This window comes from Mastomys coucha, unplaced genomic scaffold (assembly GCF_008632895.1).
Source record: "Mastomys coucha isolate ucsf_1 unplaced genomic scaffold, UCSF_Mcou_1 pScaffold21, whole genome shotgun sequence".
Taxonomy (NCBI): Eukaryota; Metazoa; Chordata; class Mammalia; order Rodentia; family Muridae; genus Mastomys; species Mastomys coucha.
The window spans coordinates 137407447-137415757 of NW_022196904.1; positions in this window are offsets into that span (position 1 = coordinate 137407447).

Consider the following 8311-nt stretch of genomic DNA (forward strand, 5'->3'; position numbering starts at 1 on the left):
TCACCCCCTCCTTATCCCACAGGCCCCCTTATTCACAGCCATCCCCAACCTACTTTCCCATATCTGGTATATGCCCCATTTCACTTAATTAGGGTTACTTACTTGAGGTAACTTACCAGAGGCTACCCCACTGAGGACTCCGACTCCCTCTTCCCTGACACTCATTAAGGATCTACAGCTTTACAGAGAGGGGCAGGGCCTCAGGAAGCCCTTCCCGATCCACAGTGGAACTAAAATCAATTTCTTGCAGCTTTTATTTTGTCTTTGTGTACATGAGTGTTTTGCCTGCGTGTATGTGTACCACGTGTTTGCCTGGTTCCAGCAGAGGTCAGAAGGGAGGGGTTAAATCCCACAGAACTGGATGGTTGTAAGCCACACGTAGGTGCTGAGAAATGAATCTGGATCTTTGGAAAGAGCAACAAGTTGCTTTAAACTGTTGAGGTATCTCCCTAGATCCTGGGATGAAATATTGGTGGACCCAGTCTTGTGCAAGCAACCACCACTGCCTTGGGTTCCTCTGTGTAACTGCCATGTCCAAAATAGTGTCTTACCACACTCTTCCTCTGGTGCTTGAGGCTCTTCCAGCCCTCTCCTCCCCAGGTCCCCTGAGTTTTAGTGGGTTATATAGGTGTCTCCTTTACTACTGACTACTTAAAAGTGACTTTTTTTTTGAGGGGGTGTGTGTTCTAAAACAGGGTTTCTCTGTGTAGCCCTGGCTGTCCTGGAACTCACTCTGTAGACCAGGCTGGCCTCGAACTCAGAAATCCACCTGCTTCTGCCTCCCAAGTGCTGGGATTAAAGGCATGTGCCACCACTGCCTGGCTAAAAGTGACTTTTTATTCTCAATAGTTTTGATATTTTTTTTTTAACCAGAGAGGTTTAGTAACTTTCTCCTTGAAAGGGTAATATAAACCCCATTTGTCTCCATTTTGAGGACCAGGCCTGATTTCCAAAAAGGACGTAAGACACCAGCTTCAGGAATATATCGTAACTCCCAGAAACTAAATTATAAGACACCAACTTTAGGAACAGACCATAAAACCCAGAACAAGATCATAAAACCCTTTCCCAAAGAGCAGCCCTGTGATAACCACAAAAATGGGGAAATATCTTATGTCAGGATGGGCTCTCTGTGCTAGACAGCCCCATTTCATCACATGGTTGAACGTTCATGACATAGGAATGCAGACCACTGACCACCTTGACCCCCTAGCATCCACCAAAGAAATTTTAGATTACCTGATCCTTCTAGAGACGTCCACCAGTTCCCTATAAGAAGTCCTGCACACTTTTGTCTGGGGTCGCCATTCTAGAGAATGGTTGACCCCCTCATGCTGGATATTTCTGCAGAATAAACGCTCTTTGTTTTTGCAGCCTATCTGAGTCTGGGGTCTTCCTTCAGTGATTTTCAGACCCTTACATGCTAGCCACACAGCCAGTAAGTGAGAACCAAATGTCTACCTGGCTGTTGGGCCAAGCCTCCAGAAAGGATCAACTGGTGATGCTGGGGACTGACTGTCTAATCCAAGGCTGCTTCTAGAGAAGGGTGGATATGGAGCCTATGGAGTCTATTCCAGCAGGTAAAGGACTTATTGCCTGTCTAAGGATCTGAGTTCAATCCCCAGGACCCACATGGTAGAAGGAGAGAACTGACTCCTGCAGCCATCCCCTGACCCCCACATGCATGCACGTGTGGAGGTCAGAGAATTGTCACATAAACCATCAATCTCAGTTAAACAGGGCTGGTTTATTGATCACACATCTCAAAACTGATGGATCGGGGTTGTAGCCTAGACTTGGGAGCTAAGACTCGTCCCCTAAATGTTTCCCAGGGACAGTTTGTAAAGGCTAAACCCACAGTGAGCTCACACAAAGGTGCAGAAAGTGCGCAGGTGATCAGCCCTGACTCAAGCTACTTTGGAAGATTAGACATGACAGTTCAAGCTGACCTTTAATTTGATTGGTCCTAAATGGAGCTTATGATTGTGGAATTTCTTAAGATTAACAAACATGCGGATCATAATAGGGTGTGTGATCATCATGACCCTGCTCTGAGTCAAGCTATCTTTCTGTGTCAGTAACAATATGAAATGACTGGAGGGCATGGAACAAAATGGAGTATACACACACACTTAGTAAATATGTCTAAAGTAAGTTGAAGAGCTTGACACAGGGAAAGAAGGTGCTGAGTAAAACCCAGGAGTGAGCCCCAGACTATCTGTATTCATTTTGTATCTTGCTCACTGTAACTATGGGTATGGATCAGGAGGACGCTCCACAGGCCTGGCTGCTACACACACAGGACAGCCATTGTTGGTGCTGTCAGCCACTGCCTGACACAGGATTTCTCTCTGTAGTCCCCACTGCCCTGGAACTCACTCTGTAGACCAGGCTGGCCTCGAACTCAAAGAGATCTGCCTGCTTCTGCCTCCCAAGTTCAAGGATGAAAAGCGTATACCACCACTTCCCAGCTCAAAATAATTGCTAATTATATTTATTTGTTTAGTGTAGAGCTGTTTCTCGCCACTCTGTGGGTCCTGAGGAATTGGCTTGCTTGGCAGCAAGCAGCCTTTCCTGCTAAGTATGTTGGAAAGAATTTAGACTCACACAAATGTTAACTTAAAAAAAAAGGGAAATCCTCTTCCCCCTGCCTCTTCTGGGGTAAAATCTCACACAAGCGTAGTCCTGTGGCACCAGGAAGCTGTTGTGTAAAATGGAGCCTCGGCCCTTGCCCAGACTCTGAGTTAATGTGTATTCTCTTTTTTGTTTTTGTGTTTGGTGTCTACTTCTAATTCTCCAATTCTTTTGGATTTTTAATGATTTTTTTTCTTATTTTATGTTTATATTTGTATGTGTGAGTGTGTGATCCTGTTCTCTCACTCTCTGCCTTATTCCATTGAGACACAGGCCCTTGCTGAATGTGGAGCAAGGCCAGCAAGCTGTGGGACTCCTCTTGGATCTATCTGCTTTCTAAATGCTGGGCTTACAGGGGAGAGCACGGCCATGCTAGCTTTCTGCATGGGTGCTCGGGATTTGAACTCGGGATTATGTCATCTTCCCAGCTTTTTTTTCTTTTCTTTTCTTTCTTTCTTTCTTTCTTTTTTTTTTTTTTAAGTCAATGTTAGCTTAGAACTGGAGAGATGACTCAATGGTTAAGAGCACTGGCTATTCTTCTACAGGTCCTGGGTTCAATTCTCACCACCCATATGGCAGCTCACAACTATCTTGTCTGTCACTCCAGTTTCAGGGTTCTGACACCCTCACACAGACATTTATGTAGGTCAAACACCAATGCACAAAAAATAAAAATCTCAAGGCCAGCCTGGTCTACAGAGTGAGTTCCAGGACAGCCAGGGCTACACAGAGAAACCCTGTCTCAAAATAAATAAATAAAAACAAACAAACAAACCCAACAAGGTCAGCTGGCTTGGTGGTGCAGTCTCTAAGTGCAGCACTCAGAGCCGGGCAGTGGTGGTGCATGCCTTTAGTCCCAGCACTTGGGAGGCAGAGACAGGAGGATTTCTGAGTTTGAGGCCAGCCTGGTCTACAGAGTGAGTTCCAGGACAGCCAGGGCTACACAGAGAAACCCTGTCTTGAAAAAACAAAAACAAAAACAAACCAAACAAACAAACAAACAAAAAGTACAGCACTCAGGAGATGGCCTGGAAGGAACTCACAGAGATCTGCCTGCCCCTGCTTCCTCAGATCTGGGGTAAAGGTATGTGCCATCCATCACTCCCAACTTGGTTTTGTTTATGAGACGGACAGTCTCACTGTGTAGCTCAGGCTGACCTCCAACTTTGTCCTCTTGCTTCTTCCTTTCTCTCTTGCTGTGATTACAGGTGTGTGTCACCAAGTCAAGCCTACTTTTATGACTTTTTTATTACTGCATAAACCTCTGTAACTACCACTTCAATCATAACAGTCATTGCCCTAGAGAAACTCCTTCCCATTGCCCTTTAGAGACACAAGAGCATCCCCTCCTGCCTCAAACCACTGACCCTCTCAGCCCTGTCAGTGGGCCTATAATCCCTGCAACCTGTAATCTGGCATTTGAGAGACTGAGGCGGGAGAATCTTGCTATGATTTTGATTTGATTTGATTTGGACATTGTCTAAATAATAAAATAACTAGGACCAGCAATGTGCTTAGCAGGTTACAGCATTTGCTGTCAAGCCCCAAGACCAAAGCTTGATCTCTGGGACCCATGTAGTGATGCGTATAGTAAGACTTTTATGTCTGGATTTAGATGAAATGTATTGTAGGGCCTTTGTGTCTGACTTTGAGTGAAATGTTTCACCAAAGCTTTCACTACGTTTGGGTCAATCAGTTTTGAGACGATTTGAACTTTGAAGAAATGTTCTCTGTCTAGAGATTCTGCCCTTGGTGCTACGTGAGAGGTTGCAGTTGCACCAGCCTTGGTCCTAAGACATTCCTGGCAAACCCAGAGTTCTTCCTTTTGATTATGGGCAGCCATGGTCAAAAAGAGCTGAGATTTCTGCGGCTTGTCTGCTCTCGAGGGCAGCAAGAGCAAGAGAACTTTGGTAGCTGGAAACTTTCCCAGCCCCAATTAACCTTGTATGATATTTGAATAAAAGAACTGGAGTGTCAGTCTTTCCCACGAAGGCTGAACCCTTCTGCTCCTTCAGAAAATGAAGGCTTAGCATCGTGTTGAGCTTCTCTCTCTACTTCAGAACCTATGACCAATATCAGTCAGTAGACTTGGATGGTAGAAGACTTTTTTCTATTGAGTAAAGATGTTGAACCTGTGTTTTTGTTGTGTTGTTTTGATTTATTTATTTATTTATTTATTTTTAGATAGGGGCTGGCCTGGAACTCAGTATGTCACTACGGCTAACCATATACTTATGGCAATCCACCTCTCCCAGCCTCCTAAATTCTGGGATTACAAGCATAACTCAGAACAAGAAGTTTGTAAGCGTGTTTCTATGTGCTGTCCATCATGGGTTAAATTGTGTCCTCTGGAAGAAGTGTTGAAGCCTTTATCCTGATTACTGTAAACATGGTGTTATTGGGACTAGTGTCTATGAAAATGCCAATCAAATTAATCATCTTTTTTTTTTCTTCTTATTTTTGAGACAGATTTTCATTATGTAACTTTGGCTTTCCCGGAACTCCATATATAGATCTGTCTGGCCTCAAACTTGAACTCACAGAGACCCTCCTGCCTCTGTCTCCTGAGTGCTGGGATTGAAAGCATGGACCATCACATCTGGCTTCATTTTTTTTTCCTTCTTCTTAATAAGTGTGGGTCAGCATTCAATGTGGAGTCCTTATAGGAAGAGAAAAGATAGGAATAAACACACAAAGAGAAACCTGAGTGCCCACCCCAGCACTGAGGAGCACCACTGAGGAGCACCCAATGAGGAGGAGACGAGTGCTCTGGAGCAGCAAGCCAGGGAGGGAAGGAGACCAGACCCTACGAGAAAGCATGTGACCTTGTCCACAACTTGATTCTGGACTTCTGCCTCCAGAAGGTTGCGGGATATATTTTTGGCCCCTGAGAATCAAACCCTTGTTCTCTGCAAGAGCAGCCAGTGCTCTTAACCTCTGAGCCACCTCTCCAGCCCCCTGGCTAGTTTATTTTTAATCAATGTAAAGTCCTTGCTTTTGATAATTGTCCTATGTGTATCAGATGTTGGCATTAAAAGACTCAGGGGATGGGCTGGAGAGATGGCTCAGTGGTTAAAAGCATTGATTGCTCCTATAGAAGGCCTCCAGCACCAACAGATGTCTGTCAACTCGAATTCCAGCCCCAGGGTATCTGACACCCTCTTCTGGCTTCACACTGTGCAGATACATACAGCAGATAAAACATTCATATATGAAAATAAATAAATAAACCTTTTGTATTACTATTTTACTCTATATGTATGGCTGTTGCCTGCATGCATGTGTACTGGCTGGTTTTGTGTGTCAACTTGACACAGGCTGGAGTTATCACAGAGAAGGGAGTTTCAGTTGGGAAAGTGCCTCCATGAGATCCAGCTGTGGACATTTTCTCAATTAGGGATCAAGGTGGGTAGGGCCCCTTGTGGGTGGTGCCATCCCTGGGCTGGAAATCTTAGGTTCTATAAGAAAGCAGGCTGAGCAAGCCAGGGGAGCAAGCCAGTAAGAAACGTCTCTCCATGGCCTCTGCGTCAGCTCCTGCTTCCTGACCTGCCTGAGTTCCAGTCCTGACTTCCTCTGGTGATCAACAGCAATGTGGAAGTGTAAGCTCAATAAACCCTTTCCTCCCCAACTTGCTTCTTGGTCATGATGTTTGTGCAGGAATAGAAACCCTGACTTAGACAGCATGTATGTGTGCCAGGGACACGGCTGGCACCCTTGGAAGTAGGAGTGGTATATCAGATCCCCTGGGACTGGCATTACAGTCAGTTGTGGGCTCCCATGCAGGTTCTGGGAGTCAAACCTGGACCCTCTGGAAGAGCAGTATGCACTCTTTATTACTGACCCATCTTTCTATCACCAAAATAGACAAATGTTTAAAAAAAAAAAAGTTGTGAGGGCGGAGAAAATGGCTCATCAGGTAAGAGTGCCTGCCACCAAAGCTGGCAGACTATGTTTAACCCCTTGGCCACACATGGTAGAAGGAGACCACCAATTCCTAGACATTTGTCTTTGACCTCTGAGCACCCCAATACATACACATGCACACATCCAGTTAGATTAACCAGGAGCATTTGTGTGATTATAGTATCAGAATTATTCCTTCTCTGAGCCTGGTGTTTTTGTTTTGTTTGACATGTAGCTCAGGTTAGCCTCAAACTTGGTATATAGCCAAGGATGACTCCTGATCTCCCTGTGTCCACCTCCCACATGCTGGGATTGAGAGGCTTGTGCCACCACACCCAATTTATGTAATGCTGAGGATTAACTCCAGGCTTTCTGCATGCTAGACAGGCACTCTACCAACTGAGCTACATCCCCTGCCCTACAGTTCTGCTTTCTGGGGTAAGTAATCACTCTTTTTCTTGCTGACCAAGTCTCTGGCCCCGCCTTTCCCTGCTCTGACGTCCACAGCTCACCCTCCCCTCTGTCTTTCTCCTGCTGAGATGGAATTGGCTTCCTTTGTTTGTTTTTTGAGACAGGGTTTCTCTACAAGGCACTATCTGTCCTGGAACTTATTATGTAGACCAGGCTGGCCTTGAACTTACAGAGATTCTCTCTCTACCTCCTGAGTACAGGGCACCACCATACCCAACCCTGCTTTCCTTTTCTTGCCTGGCGCAGCTTCTTTCCCCCCTGGCATTTAGTCACTGCTTTTCTGTGTATTTCCTGGCTGATTGTTTTGTCTTTTATAGACCTAACTCTGTGGGAGCTGTGTTTTATTGTTATTGTTTGATTTTATGTGTATGAGTGTTTGTCTGTATGTAGGTTTGTATACCACATGTGCCAGTAGAGGCCAGAAGAGGGTGCTAGATCTTCTGGAACTGGAGTTACCCGTTGGGTTCTGGGAGCCACACGTAGGTCCTCTGGGAGAAGAAGGAACAAGTGCTCTATGAGCACTCTGGGAATGATTGTTGGGTGAATCAACCAGAGAATGAATGGGAAGAGAGAAACTGCCCATTCAGAAGGAAGTAGGAGGGCTGGTGAGATGGCTCGGTGGGTAAGAGCACCAACTGCTCTCACGAAAGTCCTGAGTTCAAATCCCAGCAACCACATGGTGGCTCACAACACCCGTAATGAGATCTGAAGCCCTCTTCTGGTGGGTCTGAAGACAGCTACAGTGTGCTTATTTATAATAACAAATAAATCTTTGGGCTGGAGTGAGCAGAAGTCCTAAAAGTCAATTCCCAACAACCAGATGAAGGCTCACAACTATCTGTACAGCTACAGTGTGCTCATATACATTAAATAAAAAATAAATAAATAAATAAGGGGAAGGAAGGAAGAGAGAAACTGCCTATTCAGAAGGAGAGAAGATGGGGGTCTGGGGAAGGCTTGTGAGGGAAGATGAGGGGCTGGGGCAGGTGTGTGAGGGAAGATGGGGGCTGGGGCAGGCGTGTGAGGTCCAGTGCTGGGATAATCTTTTTGCACACTGTGTGAAGATGTGTCTCCGTTCTTCCTCACCTGCCTAAGCACCTTCTGATTGGTTTATTAAATAGCTGAATTGCCTACAGCTAGGCAGGAGAGGCCAGGTGGGACTTCTGGACAGAGACGTCTGTCAGCTCTGGGAAAGAATCGTGGTCGGGGGGATTCACCAGTCGAACACAGAGGAAGAAACAGGAAGGGTAATGAGCCGCATGGCAGAATGTGGATTAGTATAAATGGGCTAATTTAAGTTATA